The sequence below is a fragment of the Dermacentor andersoni genome, chromosome 7, assembly GCF_023375885.2.
Source record: "Dermacentor andersoni chromosome 7, qqDerAnde1_hic_scaffold, whole genome shotgun sequence".
Classification (NCBI taxonomy): domain Eukaryota; kingdom Metazoa; phylum Arthropoda; class Arachnida; order Ixodida; family Ixodidae; genus Dermacentor; species Dermacentor andersoni.
In genome coordinates, this window is record NC_092820.1 from 130,724,404 (window position 1) to 130,739,494 (window position 15,091).

A 15,091-nucleotide genomic window follows, 5' to 3' on the forward strand; every position below is an offset into this window, starting at 1 on the left:
TGTGCGAGCTAATCACAGGCTTCAGTCTCGCTAATTAAGCAGCAACCGCGTTTACGAAGTTTCATACGCAGCGATACAGTTTTGTTCCAAGATATAATTAAATAACATAGACGATTACGCGAATGGAGTAGGGGAAGAAATGTAAGGCAATTTACTAACGTGGCCAGTTCAAGGGCCAACATAGTTATGGCTAACTAGAGCGATTTCTTTGGTTCCCACCTTCGATAGTTCTTGTAATGTCGGCACGGTGTAAGTTTGTGCACTTGGTATGACGTCTATACAACAAAATAAGCAGTGACACAAGTTCGGGTACAGCGGTAATTACTTGTGAAATTTCTTCTACTACTTAATTATATTGTGATTATTGTATTTGCACGCGATGTTATGTGGTTGGCTACGTCACAGTCATCTTTCAAGGATAAGAATACGCCACCGATACGCGTGGGTGCAACATTACGCCGTATATAGGCAGTTTCTGGGGTGCATTTAGAAGGGGAAGGTTAACAAGCCGGGCTATGGAAGCAACACTTCTGTGCCGCCTGTGGCTCGGCGTGGCATTCACAAACTCCTATTCATTCCGCATTGGAATGGCCGACAGCCCTACTTGTGACACCTGCGGCTGCGAGGAGACGATTGAACACCTCCTTTGTGACTGTCCCCGTTACGCAGTGCGAAGAAAAGTGCTCGTGACCGCTCTCGCAAAACTGGACAATCGCCCCTTTACAGAGGAAAAAGCTCTAGGACACTGGTCCAGACGGGCTTCGGCACTCAAGGCCTTAAGGGCTTTGTTGAAGTTTTTAAGGACATGCCAATTGTGTGACCGCCTCTGAACGTTGTAGCGCGTAGTTTCGCGTTACTGTGTCAATTTTCTTTGTTTTTCCATTTTTTTTCCCTCTTCTTCTTTCTCCTTTTATTCCCTTTACCCCTTTCCCCAGCACAGGGTAGCCAGCCGGGACTTACACTGGCTAACCTCCCTGTCTTTCCTCTCCTTTGTCTCTCTCTCTATGGCAGGCCTCCATCAAATCCAATCCTAAGAACATGGTTAGCTGAGAGCAGGGGATGGTATTTATCTGTCTATCTATCTGTCTATCTTCCAACCGTGACACGCTCTCTGACACGTTGTGTGATCTCTAAATCATTTAAAATTTTATTCCCGAAACGAGGTGAAGTACAAAGACAGGAAAAAAACACATTAGCTTGATTTCTTTTGTTCGGGTACTGAGGGGGCACAGAAGACATATCGCGCGAGTTCGGAAAAGTGAAGTTTTCTTAAGAATAAATTGCCGCCAGGTCATATGTCCGAACAGGATATGCTTTGCAGTAGAACCAGTTCATAATTTACGACTTACACAAAAATCAGTCATATATATATATATATATATATATATATATATATATATATATGCGGATATACGAACTCGGTAAAGGAAGAAATATGTGTGTACGTGTACGAAACGCGATGAGTTTAGATGTGGGAGAGTGTGTCTAACTTCAATTTTTTAGTGTTGCGTTGGTTCAAATAAATATTGCAAGTTTCCACCCGTTTCTTGAACTTGCCTCTCAACCTAATACGTACGGATCGATTCCGAATAGGGTTGCTAGGCCTATTTTTCTTAATTACGACTACCGCTATAACGTAACACAACTTTTCTTTTTTTCTCCGCGGCAAGTTCTTTCCGCGAAATAGCCGCGTGGTCCATAACTCATAGGTACAACGCACACCTCAGCCACCATCTTTTTTTTTTTTTTGCTTGAACTATTGCTGAGTGGTTGCGCAGTGACCGAAACTTCTCGCTTGTCTGCTGCAATACCAACGCACCGAACCTCTCAGCGCTTCCCCTTGCGTTTCGCTTGTGTAAGTATACGGGAACAGCTTAAGAGGCAAAAACAAAATGATGTTACATGCGACGAAACTTGCAATTTCAGATGAGACCTAATGCGTTTAGCTTTTCTGTTTGGTCTTGAGTTGAATGAAATACTAAAATATCCCGCAGGCATTGCCCCAAGTCACAACTGGGGTTTGAGATGAGCTTGAATTCTTTCTGAACGTCGCTATGAAGCAGAGGCCAAAGAGCACAAACAAGATGTAACTAACACAAGTTGTCGAGAACATGCTAAGGACAACGTTCTGAAATTTATTATGCTGTCAACAGGAGCTGACACTGTCGCTGTTAGCACGCGCAAGTAACCTTTACTTGTGCCATTTTTTATACGCGTCCAGGTATACGACAACATGACGCGTGCTCAAAAGTGGCAGCATGCCGTGGCGCTTGAAACGCGATCGCGTTTTGTCATTCTCAATTAGTGGAACTAGTCTCTTGACAAGATACACGAAACTATTGCACTCGAGATGATGCAATGTAAGTTCCGTTTTACGCTGCCATCAGACATAATTTTTTTCCGCACTTTATTATTGATAATATCATGGGCAAGATTCCTCGACGTGAACAAGGTGTCTCCAGTGGCCTGTATGATGACGTGCAAGATGGACGTGTTGTAAACTCAATAAATTTTTTTATAGGTAACGCAACCTAATCGATGAACTGCATTCAAATAATTATTCGCCTATTGTTTACCTAGCAGGACACTTGTGTGCCAGCAAAAGTGCTTCTTTTTTAGACTGTGCATGAATGTTGACATATGAAACTGCTGAGAAAGAAAAATCTGATCAAGCGAAAGCGTTCCCAACAACCTATAGTGCAAGAACTTACACGCAGAGGCTACCACAGTACTTCAGTCACGTGGTGTTACTTTGCATGATTAATTATTGTGAAAAATTATCTCCTGGTTGGTTTGCAACTTAATAGTCGGTACTATACTCACCAGCGGAGCCACGCATTGCACAAAACTGTGTTTTTAAGGTTGAGCTTTGTTTATATATATATATATATATATATATATATATATATATATATATATATATATATAACAATTTCACTACGCACAACTACATTTTCAGCCTCCTTTTTCTACCGAGCACCTAAGACTGGAATGGCCTTCCTCACCAAATTGCTGCCATCACCTGCTCTTCACAATTTGTTCCAAATGTAACAATTTTTTATTTAGAGAATTGAATGCATTATAACACTTGTTTTTATATGTTGTATTCCCACCGCTTATGTAATACCCCCGCTGCGGGGTCTTTAAGGAAATAAAATGAAATGAAACAGGAAGCTGTACGCTCAACTAATCTGTGCTCCTAGAATAGCTGACCGTATAAACATGAATATTAGTCCTGCTGATTAAGTTGAGAAAATTCTGATGGGGTAAGGGCACATATATCAATTCCAGATTTGTTGTAAGCATTTAAAAGCCTTGATAAGTTGTTTTTTAGCATTTGTGAGCTGTAGTTAGTTCTAAAACGGTGAACTGTCCAGGGTTATGTGTTTCTTGTGAAACGTGAGCCGACACGTTTTTCTAAGTGTGATAATTTAAAAAGAAAATACACCGTTTTTCCGGTTCATGTGATAAAACTTCTGCAAAAGTCGACGCCTATAAATTTCGTGCAGCGTGATAATTTTAAAGTTGTCAAATAAATGCTCGTTGTGTGTATCGTACGAAATATTTGCGTGGACGCGTATTATTCTTTTCTATAATAAAAATAATTTGTTTAAATTCGTATCAGTTGTAGTGCCCCATACGAAGTGATATTTGATATGAGAGGCGAATAAAGCGTTATATAATAGAACTTTAACTGATGTAGGAAGGAGGTATTGGTTTGGGCTTATTATACCGCTTATCTGACTCAGTTTTTGCATTACGACGTTTACATGGTCATTCCATACCAGCGATGAAGAAAAATGCACGCCTAGGATTTTGATGCTTTCTACAAGTTCCATCTGAGCATTATTATAGGCTATGCCATGTTGTAAAGGGGAGTTGCTTCCTTTGGAAATTCCCCGCTCATGCGGGAACTCTTGGTCATATATATGTAACAACATTTTAAATACCTTTTTGGTGTATTAAGTGGTGCGTTGCTGCCACTATGCCAATCTCTTTGTACTACCTAATGCGCATACGGAGATGCAACTGTTGATTTTCCCTTCAACACTCAATGTACCAATGAACGAGAAGCAGAAGAAGAGACCGGCCCGACTTATTGTTAGTTAGAAGTGCATGATGTCAACAGATAATGAAGCCAAGGAAACACAGGAAAACTAATTTCTAATTTTTAGTTGAAGTCCCGAAATGATGAGTTAGTCAAATGAAAGTGGATGAGACATGAACTTGCCGCCTGTGGGAGCGGAACCCACAACCACCAAATTACGGGTGTGTTGCATTGCTAATCGTAATACGGTGGTTGCCGTTTCACGCCCCTGTTCATGGCAATTTGTGTACGTGTACAAGAACTAACCCAGAAATGTTTCAGTGCTGCCGTAGTTAGACCGTCGGTATTCAATGAGCGAGAAGGCGAATCGAGGGTTCCGTATTTTTATTGGTCACAACCATATAAAGTGAACAGACAATAAAGCCAAGGTAAGCATAGAGGAAAATATTTGCTGTTGTTATTTGAAGTGTAGACATATGCGAAAGGGAAATGAAAGTGGGCGAAAGAAACCCCTTGCTGGCGGTGGTGAACGAACCCGCCGACCTCCGCCTTACGCGTGTGCGTAGAAGCTCCTACACCCTGCGTCGTTCTACATGCTAGAACGTCGGCACCCACTTACCATGTAGGCCTTCCCTAACAGGTGATCTTTCAAGTCAGCGTGATCCTTCAAAGCCAGGTGATCCCTCAAATGTGGGAACAGATGCCGTCAACCCCTAAGTTGTGGCTGGTAGGAACTTCATCTTCTTACGCTGAGTACCACAGCAAGGTGTCTGCTCTGCATAGCTTTCTTTCGGAACTTCTGGCATTCGGCTTACTTGCTTTCATTCTTCTAGCGCTTTATAGTGACCAGGGATTAATAAATGCGTTCATCCATCTTAGTTCCTAGCAGGGTGCAAGTGAACAACCTATGCATGGGGTATACGGATATATGGGCGAAATGCCGTTTTATTTTGTTTTATTTTTTCGTGCTTACGATGATTCCGACGGGGATTTATTGCGCAGGCTCATTTTCCAAGCGTATCCCTCCAGCAGAAAGCTGAAAGCCAGGCCGGGATACAATTTTTGGCCGTTCGAGAACCCCTGGGTGCCCGCCGGTGGTGGGAGCCGAGCCGACGCGGGTGCTCTACAACTAGGCCACGGCTGCGGTAAGAGGTGATGTTTGGGCCACTGGCATAGTGAGCGCTTCCCATGTGGCACCCCAGAAACTCCTATTGAGGTGGGGACGCCTTCAGGTTGGAGACAAACAGCCCTTTCCAAGCGCTGAGCTCCCACAACTGCCGAGAGCACCAGGTCGGGAAGACGGTTGTACCTATCTTATCGGTAGGTACTCGGTGGCAGCAGTTGCCTTTGTCTTTGACAGCCGAGGCGGATGCTCTGCAACAGGGCTGTCTGGGGTTTGACAATCCGACGCCCAGAGACAACTCGTAAATCTCTATTGGGCCCGCTATTTGAGATGTGAACCCCAACGAGAGCAGAGCCCCAGGCCATGAAACGTCTCTACCGATTAGCGTGAGCCGGCGGGTTTCAGATGGCACCGAGGTTCAAACTCGGTACCTCCCGCCTCCGAACGATGCTCTACCTCTAGGTCACCGTTATTATAGATATGTGCGCTTGAGCAACATGTATGGTTATATTTTCAGGCAATTCCGCAGGGACATGTTCAAGTAATGGGTCAGCACAGTGACAGGTGTCGAGAAATTCTAAGCACATAAGAGAGTGGGTGCATTCATTACTTTCTTTAGGATAGATGCCCCTAAAAGGTCGAAGGGTAATCTGGAGTGCTCAAGGTAACTGAGGATACGGCTTCCAATTATACTATACATTACCCTTCCCATGCTGTACTTCTAGGGCTTCATGTTCACTGCACTATTATATGTCACATATATTAAAAATATATTTCACGAAATGAGCTTTCAATCAGACACAGCCAATGGATCTGTTGTCCTAGTTGCTTCACATGCCGTCCAAATGTCGTAACATGTTTTCTCTTTAGGATGACATAAGAACTTGTGGCCATTGATCATCTCAACAAAAACAGTAAAAGCCGCCATGGGTCAAACGCCAATCAGGCCGTTGAGTTTCTTTAGCAGCTGAAGACCATAATTACTGACAACTTCGAAAAGACTATTGTGGCCATTGCCAAGCACCTTCATATGGCAAAGCCAGCGGTCAAGCTTTTTTTTGTAGAATATTATTACTTACCTTCCCACATGCGAACATTAAAATTCGGTAAAATCCTTCGGACGCGATACCGGGGAGTCATGTATAAGTGGGTTACCAATATTTTACCGGAGAGTTGGATTTCAGAGTAGCAGCACCCGTCGCTACAAGTTTAATAAAACTGCGGTCGTCGTCATCATCTCCCTATGGAAGGTATACCTGCAGGACAAAGGCGTCTCCCAGTGTCCTCCAGTAGTAGCAACTCTTCATCTGGGCATAAAGGAGTTCCAAGCTAATAAATGTGTCAGTGCATTTCATATTTGTTAGTAAAAAAAAAGAAATATATAAAATGAATCCCAAGCAAGGTCATGTATATGGAATATTGCGCTACCTTGGGGGTTTAATATCATATTTCATATTCGTGTTATGCGCGCTAAGTTGCATTTGACAGTACAACTCCAGTGTGTTCTTGAACGCGCTTTCACTAGATACGTCTTCAGATACTGCAAGTATGGTACGAATGTGTATACGTCATATTCTCAAGAACAAATAAAATAGATGAATGAGTGAATAACTAGCTCGCGTATCTACCTTCGATATCTGGCCTGGCGACATTGAGCGATAGTCGCCAGAGCAGAAAAACTTGTCCCCATCGATCCTACCAGACAGCCATCGCCTTGTGTTCATTGCTTTCCGAGTCTAAGAAGAGCGCATGCGATCATGCTAATGAATGAGTCACCGAGCGCTCCCTTACAGCAGGTAAAATTAATTCCGTTCCACGAACGCTAATGATTAACGACTCACCAGCTCTTTATTTTTTCGGGCATCCTCAACCACCGTCGAGGCTTGGGTGCACTAGAGAGCTCTTCTGATGGCCAGGGCACGTGCCGACACATGAGGGAGGTGGATTAAGCCGGGGTAATTTAGGTCGAAGTTATACCTTCATGGTATGTTTATCAAAATGAGTTTATTTTTTTACGCACCTGCCTTTTCTTCCGCGTATATAAATGGATCCCGTCCCTAATTATCCTCGTGACTTTTATAGTACAAAAACGCACCCGGGCATACACACCCGCAGACAAACACACACACACACGCACACACATACAGTCTCTCTCACTCTACCTCCCTCACTCAGTCGGTCACTAAGTAAACAGGTAGCAACACTACGATACTACAAAACTGAAGTGCAGTGCAGAGCGCTCTGAAAGTAGCGGCAATAAATGACAGCAATATTACGCACGTGCACTCTAAAATTATAACTGGCACACGAATAAAACTTGCCCTTATTTCCGCCTCGCTTTTAACACTTGAACACTTTTCAGCACAGCGCGTGCGCGGGCTGCTGCAATGACGGGGGCATTATTGATTACAAAACTGTAACACAAAGCCGACAGTGAAGAGGATTGCGATAATCAACGATGGCGACCTGCTACGTGCTGACGCATTTCAATACTTATAAAAGTAAAGCTCATGTTTTGCTTCCGATATTTATTACGAAACTGTAGCAGGGTGCTGAGAGCTATGAAAGAGGCATTAATCAAGGAGGATTGCTTTCGACGCACGCGCGACGGCGAGCATGTGCGTACAAACCCACATGCGGCCCCCCCCCCCCCCCCCACACACACACAGAGAAACAACTGTGCAATGAAAAAAAAAAAAGCTCTTACCTATGCTCCCCTTGCTCATGTCAGCTAATTACCTGTGAGGTTGTGTTGACGGTGACCCGGAAACCATAATGTTAATTGATAACACGAGCGCCATGAAGACGGCTTTGGAAACTACAGTAACCCATGCTTGCAGCATTTAACAGGCACGCCCACACGTCTCTCCATGCCCCTAAGCACATGCACACGTTACACATGTACACTTAGATACAAACATCATCACTCGGCGAAATGAACTTCTTTTCTCACATTTTGTGGCCTTGACTTAGGAACTTGTGGTTATAGCTGCTGGCTACACCGCGATGTAATTGAACACAAAACTGGAGAACATTTCGGAAGGCGACAAAATTTCGATGATCAATGAAAGCAAAACAAATTTGCATCCGTGCTTTGAGAGAGACACCTACAAAAATGATTACGTGCTAGATTATTTGGTTTAAACCAGTTAAAACGCAGAGTATTTTTCATTCAGTCACCACGTTGAAACACCTTTGCCTTTAGATTTAGCGCCCCTGTCGATGACAAATGGCTCTCGCGTCAACGTTATGGCCGTGAAACGACGAACACATCATGCTGTGAGCTTCGTTTTTTCCTGCGTTCTTTTCTTGTTCCTGAGCTTTGCATTATAGCCTATTTTGCTCATGCGACGTCAGAAACGAAGTGAAGAAAGTATTATTTATTTATTCTCCAATTTATTTTATTCGTAATTTATGGGGCCGTTGATTGACTGACTAACTGTATAATTCGCGTAAAATTCTTCAGAAACGTAGCAGCTGCCAAGATTTGTGCAAAGATATTGAACAAACTTTCGGCTTAAACTTTTGTAATCTTGCGAATTAAATTATGCGGCCGTTATAAAATACGCCATCGAAGGGCCGTCTACCAAAACATAAAAATACAGCATTGTCAAACGAATGCAGTAAAAAAACCTGAAGAAAAAGAAAGAAAGAGGACACAAAGCACTAAGAAAAATGGCAGAGATACAGTGTTTGTTAAACTGAGCTCCAACCTGAATATACAGCTGTCTTTTTTTTTTTTACTGTTGTGTATTTTTGGTGCCGCAAGCAAGTGAATTTTTTATCTACGGCTTAGTACCAAGAACGAGACCTCGGGATCAACAAAAAGATGGCACGCGATTTGCCAATTTAGAGACGGTTTCAACAATGATCTTCGTGAAATTCTGATAAATACCCAAATCAAGCACATTGTGAGACACAGAAAGATGGAAGTTTCCAAGACATCGTACCTTTCTGACAAGCATGACATTTGGATGGTTGTTTCACAAAGCAAGTTCTCTGAGCGCTCCGTGGCTCTGCGATACTTACAGCAATAAATGCGGATAAGCCATGGGGCCGTAGGAAACCCCGACGAATACTGAGATTAAGCTCACGAGATGTTCTTTTTTCTCAAGGTTTTTATATAATTTCTTTCTGATCATTCCCTTAGCAACTTGGAATCATTGCTGCCAGAAATACCAAATCCCGCCCCGGCTGTATTTGATCATTTGAGCCTTGAGCAAGCTACTTTCGCATCTTTTTGCAGAATGAAATAAAGGTGCGGTGGTGGCGTTTCAAATTCCTAAATATTCTTTGAGCAAACCCTGGCCGGTTGTATCATCAAACGTCATCTGTGACAACCGAACGCTTAAGTTTGCGGCAAGCGTGGATGTTTACATTGAAGTGCTTGCATCAGTAGAAGGTAGTTCACTATGACTCAAACAATGCTCTGGAAACCCTAACTGCCTCGCGCTTTTAAGATGGTACTTGTTTGTTACATTATGAAATGTGGACAATGCTATGACATTGCATTGCTGGCCATAAAGTCCGTTTTCAGGCCATTCCTGGTCATGTTAGTTTTCAAGAAAACGAGGCGGCAGACGAACAGACCACTGCTGGAAATAATTTGGCGTAATAAACACTATTGTGTATTTATTATGAAATGCAGTTTTTTCTAGTACGTCACAAAAGCTCCGTAAGGTCACACGTTTTCACAACTAGTCAGAGCCGTACCGTCCTTGTTGAAAATGGAAGACTTGAAAAATTATTTGCACTATGCTGCTTTACTTCGTAAGATTACCTCTTTATCCTTTGTTTCTTTTGTGCGCAGCTAAGAAGCATATTTGTCCTATCAAACAAGGCACTGGTATAAGTATCAAGCGTGTTTCTTCTTTTTTTAATTCGAATGCATGCCCTTACGCATAATACAAAAGATGTTAAAAATACACGAACACATTCGAATCGTGCAAAAAATCAAGGAGTGATCGATGGTGTGGTCCATGAATCCAACGTTCAAGGTCGGGTGGGCGGCCAGGCCGAAGGCTTGTTGCACGGAGGTGGCGGAGACGGCTTAGATGAAGTCCAAGGCACGTCCATAATAGGTGTGTCACTGTCACATTGTGGATTTCTGTGTTGCAAAATGAGCACGATGAGCCGTAAGGACCATGGCACTGTTGTGGCCAGAGAGCGGTCACAGACGGGGTGAGCGCGACCCCGACACGTAGCCTCCTTAACGTAACCTCCTCTCGGCGGGTTAACCCACCAGGGAGGTCTGACTCACACGGAGGTATGAGAGCTCGTGTGGTACGTCGGAGGTTTTCCTTTTCCCGGATCAGTCGTCCACAGGCGTCTTTAGGAAAATGTGGAAGTGGGTATGTTGTAATCTGTGGGTGGGTTGCCATATCTGCTTCAAGGAGACCCGGCAGCGCTGGTCGAGGCACCCACTTGACGCGTAGTGGCAGCAAGACGGTGAATGCCATCTGAGAATAGAGTGGACCGAGATACCTACGTATGTAGTGGATGGCTTGAGTATAGTCTGTGCGAATGATGAGTTGAGAGTATCGATCATCTTGAACAGTAGGGAGCAACGCGACCAAGCCGTCTCGTACACTGTAAACGGAAATCACTCCGAGGTGGGAGTATACTGCTTGTCCTCTAGCGACCCCCCGGTTCGGAGTTTATTATGCTCCGTATGATCGCAGTAGAATTTTTAGTCCGTACGAGCGGAATTTTTGCGTGGAATTATGGGAGTTTTTTATGTCTTTTCTTTATTTTTTACTTTGCAATTGACGGAGTTTTTTCGAGGTGAAACGGGAATATAAAAAGAGGCATCGCGTGAGTTTGCGCGAACATGTTTACATGCAGAGGCTGCTGGTGAAATTGCGAAATATGCACACGAGACCGCGTGAAATTCGACGAAACAAGTCAATGAAAGCACATATATCATGACATACATAAACATTTCAGAAACGCCCAATGCAGAAATTTGAAAGACATCCTACGTACACGCGATACTCAAGAAGCAACGGTGCCAGTATATATAGCCACGATACTGTGTGCCTCGAAACCGCCTAGGGAGCAGCTGTGCTGTTTTCAGAATTACGACTCACATGCTCGTTCGTACGAGATCTGCCTCTCTGAAATTAACAGAATACCTTAATCAACACAAAACTGTTAATTCAAAATAGTGAGAGAAAAAAAGTTAATGGCGTAATTTTTCAAAATTATCATGCCATTCTGTGAGTGCTGAAGCGACTTCGCACACTGCCGGCGTTCGCAGCCAAAAAGTAGTGCGTTAGTTACAGTAAGCAAGAAAAATGTAAGTGAATGTGCTGCATAGCAAAATTAAATTTTTGCGATATAGTGGTAGCGTAGCAAGAAATTATTACGTGTGAGCATGACCCGCAGCAGCCGACGTAACACCAAAAAATGCGCAGTCATACATTTTATACACCGCACTACTTGCTCTGCGTCCGAGAAATCTGTCTCGGTTACGAAAAGGAGCTACATCGCTGATCTGTCGAGTGAATTCCTAAACTCGGAGCCAGCAGGCATGCGTCTAAATCAGTGTCTCGGATAGAGCGTAATGTTAATGCAATATCGGAAGCAACGACGTGAGCAAAACCTATATGCGCGATAACAATTCGATTTCCATCGCTCAATAAGAAGCTTTATTTTCAGTACGCATACTTATGTGCTACCGTTTTTCTTCGGGTGAGGATATCCGTTAACAGATACATAAAAACAGTTGCTTGCACTCCGGTCTTTCTCACTGGCAACACAGCACCGCAACGAACTTGGGTTACGCCATTCATGCGCGACTAGCACGGATGGCGTCGCTCGAACAGTGGCTGCTGTTGCCGTTGCTACGCGGTCCTTTCAAACACTACACTGGACGTTGTCAGCCTGTACTCAAAAGGACATAGAAGTCGCATTTCACGTACTGAAGAACGCAAGACAGGGTGACGCAGCACGAAAACACAGCCAGAACGTGAGCCGACATCACGAGCCAGTGAGCAGCTTCGAGGTATACCTAAGCCTTTTTCCGCACTTGAAAACGTGGCTCTTGCAATCATCGTTGTCAGCAAAGTGATCACACCTAATGTGCTTGAAGCTGAGATATAGTGAGCTTCAGGCATGCCTATAACACTTTCTGGAAGGAAATACGGGAAACAAATTGACGAAACGCTGTCACGGAACGACACTTCACACACGTAAACAAACCGTCAGCCATGAGCACTGCCCGCTCCGCCGAACGCGCCCGGTCGCTGGCGAGGCGCACAGCCTCATGGGAAGCGCCGCGTGACCAACCTGTATCGGCGGAGTGGAGTTTTTTAAAACTCCCTGTCGGAGTTTCACGGGAGAACAAGATTTTCAAGCGGAGTAAAATCGCGTCACGTTGCCTTAATACCCCCGCAGCTAGCCAGCGGAGTGAAACGAGGGAATGGCGCTGTTTTGCTCCCATACATCGGAGTAAATATTTGAGGAGGGGAGGTTTTAGGGCACAACACCTCTTAAAAACTCCCAGGTGGGTTTATTTTTGTTTACAGTGTATGGCAGCAAGCTCGGCAAGGTAGGCCGGCGGTGCAGGATCGGCAACATACGGGCACGTCTGGCGTGCCTCTGGTATCAATGGACACACGAGAGCTGTGTGAATCATGGTGCCATTAACACTGGCATAAGTGTATACTACAAAAGTCGCATCGTCTTGATTGTCATCGGCGCGATGAAGACGGGAAACATGGGCATTCGCCTGGCGGGGAACCGGGCTATACAGAAGACCAAGAGGCTTATTGTCACTTAATTGTACCCTTTTCCACGGAGCTACATCGGGTCTCGTAGATGCTGGATTGTCTATTTCGTGTCCCATGTACCGGGCCAGTGAAGCAGCCGAGCATAAATATGATGAATGATATGATATGAATGATATGATGAATGGAAAGGAAGGGAAAGGAATGTGCAGACACGGCTAGGGAACTGAAGCCAATGGAGAATTCCGACAATTGCTTCGTGACTCACCTGGTCGTACGCTTTACGAATAACCATTGTCAGAATCGTGCGAATTCTTCGGGAGCGGCCTCCGATGAGAAGCATAGAATATAGGTACGCAAGGCCATCCTCTGCGCCTAGATGAGCACGGAACCCGATTTGGCCAGGATGATACCATGAGTACCGCTCGAGCCACCATGTAATACGTGTCGCGAGCATACGCTCCATCAGCTTACCTAACGTTGAGGTTAGTGCTATTGGGCGCATATGAGCGATATTATCGTGGGGTTTTCCGGGTTTGGGAATAGGGACAATTTCTGCATGCCGCCAAGAATCGGGAATGACTCCTGTAGCCCAAGCTTCGTTTATGGCCCCCAACAGCACTTCGAGAACCTTGCCTTCCGTGTTTTTATAAAGTTCATACGGTATGCCATCCGGTCCTGGTGCCTTGCATGGCTTCGACAGATCTATTGCCGCTAAAAATTCCGCCAAAGTGAAGACAGCTTGTATACCCTCGATGTCGGAGAGCGTAGGCGGCGTGCCTGCGTCCGCGGGAAGGCAGTTTTGAACAATGAAGGGAGGCCGTGCTGTGTCCAAAGCCGGAAAAAAGGTGTGGGCAACAGTTTCTGCGAATACTGCTGGTGTCTGTCCCGATACTAACAGGGCGCAGGCTGCGGGCTCTGGAGGGCGCCGACCACGTTCCATTACTCGGAAGGTGCGCCAAATGGAGGCATTGGACGACGAAGGTCCGAGAGAAGAGCACCAGTTCATCTAGCGGCCACGTTCTAAGCGGTGTTGAAGGCACCTGGCTACTGCAGTAAGGCGTTGGGCCTCTAAGGGAAGGGTATTTGATGCAGGGTCACGTTCTGATGCAAGTTCTGCTTGGCGGTGCGACGCCCAGAGACGCAGAAATTGCAAATCAGGAGCGGTTCGCGATTCATCAACCCATGACGTACCTGTCGCCTCAACTAATGCCGCCTCAAGACAATGGGACGGGTCCAGCATGAAGTTGGATACATTGCTTTCTGATACCGCCCTGTATCGATCCCAGTCCACCACTCGACATAGTCGGCGGAGGCGGCCTGTTCCTCCCGAAGATAAGCCAATGTGAATGGGATGATGGTCGCTATCCCAGCAGTCGGGTTCACATGACCACGAGATGGTCGTCCTTCCTAGCCACCAAGATAAGTCCGGTGAGTGTGGCGGCGCGCGAGGGTGGTCACGCCGAAGAGTAGGCACTGACACATTTTTAAGCAGAGTGAATTGGGCGTCCATAAATGTGTCCAGCACAGATGTACCTCGCGCACTGGAAATAGCGTATCCCCATGTGATGTGGGGCGCGTTAAAATCTCCTGCGACCATAATGGGGGAACCAGGATGTTTCTGTCGTAGGTGCGCCAGCCAGCCGAGACACAACCGAGCCGCACGCCTGCTGTAGGGGCGGGCATAGTACGAAACGATGATAACGTCCGTGCGTTGGAGACGAAGCAATACGGCCACGACTTCTTGCCATAGAGTACACCACCGTGAAAGTTCAACGTGAGTATCATGAAGAGTGCATCTTAAATACACTGCAGCCTTTCCTGGAGGGACATCGGGCGTAGCACTCCTACGATCCAACACTGAAGGCCATGAGTATGCTACAAATCCTGGTATGGGTGGCAGGCCGTTGGATTCTTGAAGCAGTAGAGCCCAAACGCGCAGCTTCCCATATCTAAGACGCTGACGCAGCTCTCCGACCTTCCCGCGATTCCGCGACAGTTCCACTGTAAGATGCCTTCTGGCACACTTGAAGACGTAGCAGCCATCATAGATTAAGATTGGCCAGTAGAACCGAGGTGAGATGCTGTAGCTGTTGCGCAGCGAAGCGCAGGAGTTCTTGGGGTGAAAGAGGTTCCGACACAGATGCCGGGTTAGCCATATGAGCCGGACTAGACATCGACGCCGAATGC

At 45.4% G+C, this 15,091-nt stretch overlaps 1 protein-coding gene across 3 annotated transcripts in view; it reads left to right on the top strand.

Annotated features, from left to right (window-relative positions):
• Positions 1-15,091, top strand: part of LOC126534530 (sulfotransferase ssu-1-like) — a 283,346-nt gene that overhangs the window by 134,581 nt on the left and 133,674 nt on the right. For all 3 annotated transcript variants that reach the window (XR_011895825.1, XM_055072405.2, XM_055072406.2), the window contains exon 2: positions 5,051-5,193. The gene's annotated coding sequence lies outside the window, so the exon portion shown is untranslated. The remainder of the gene's footprint in view (positions 1-5,050; positions 5,194-15,091) is intronic.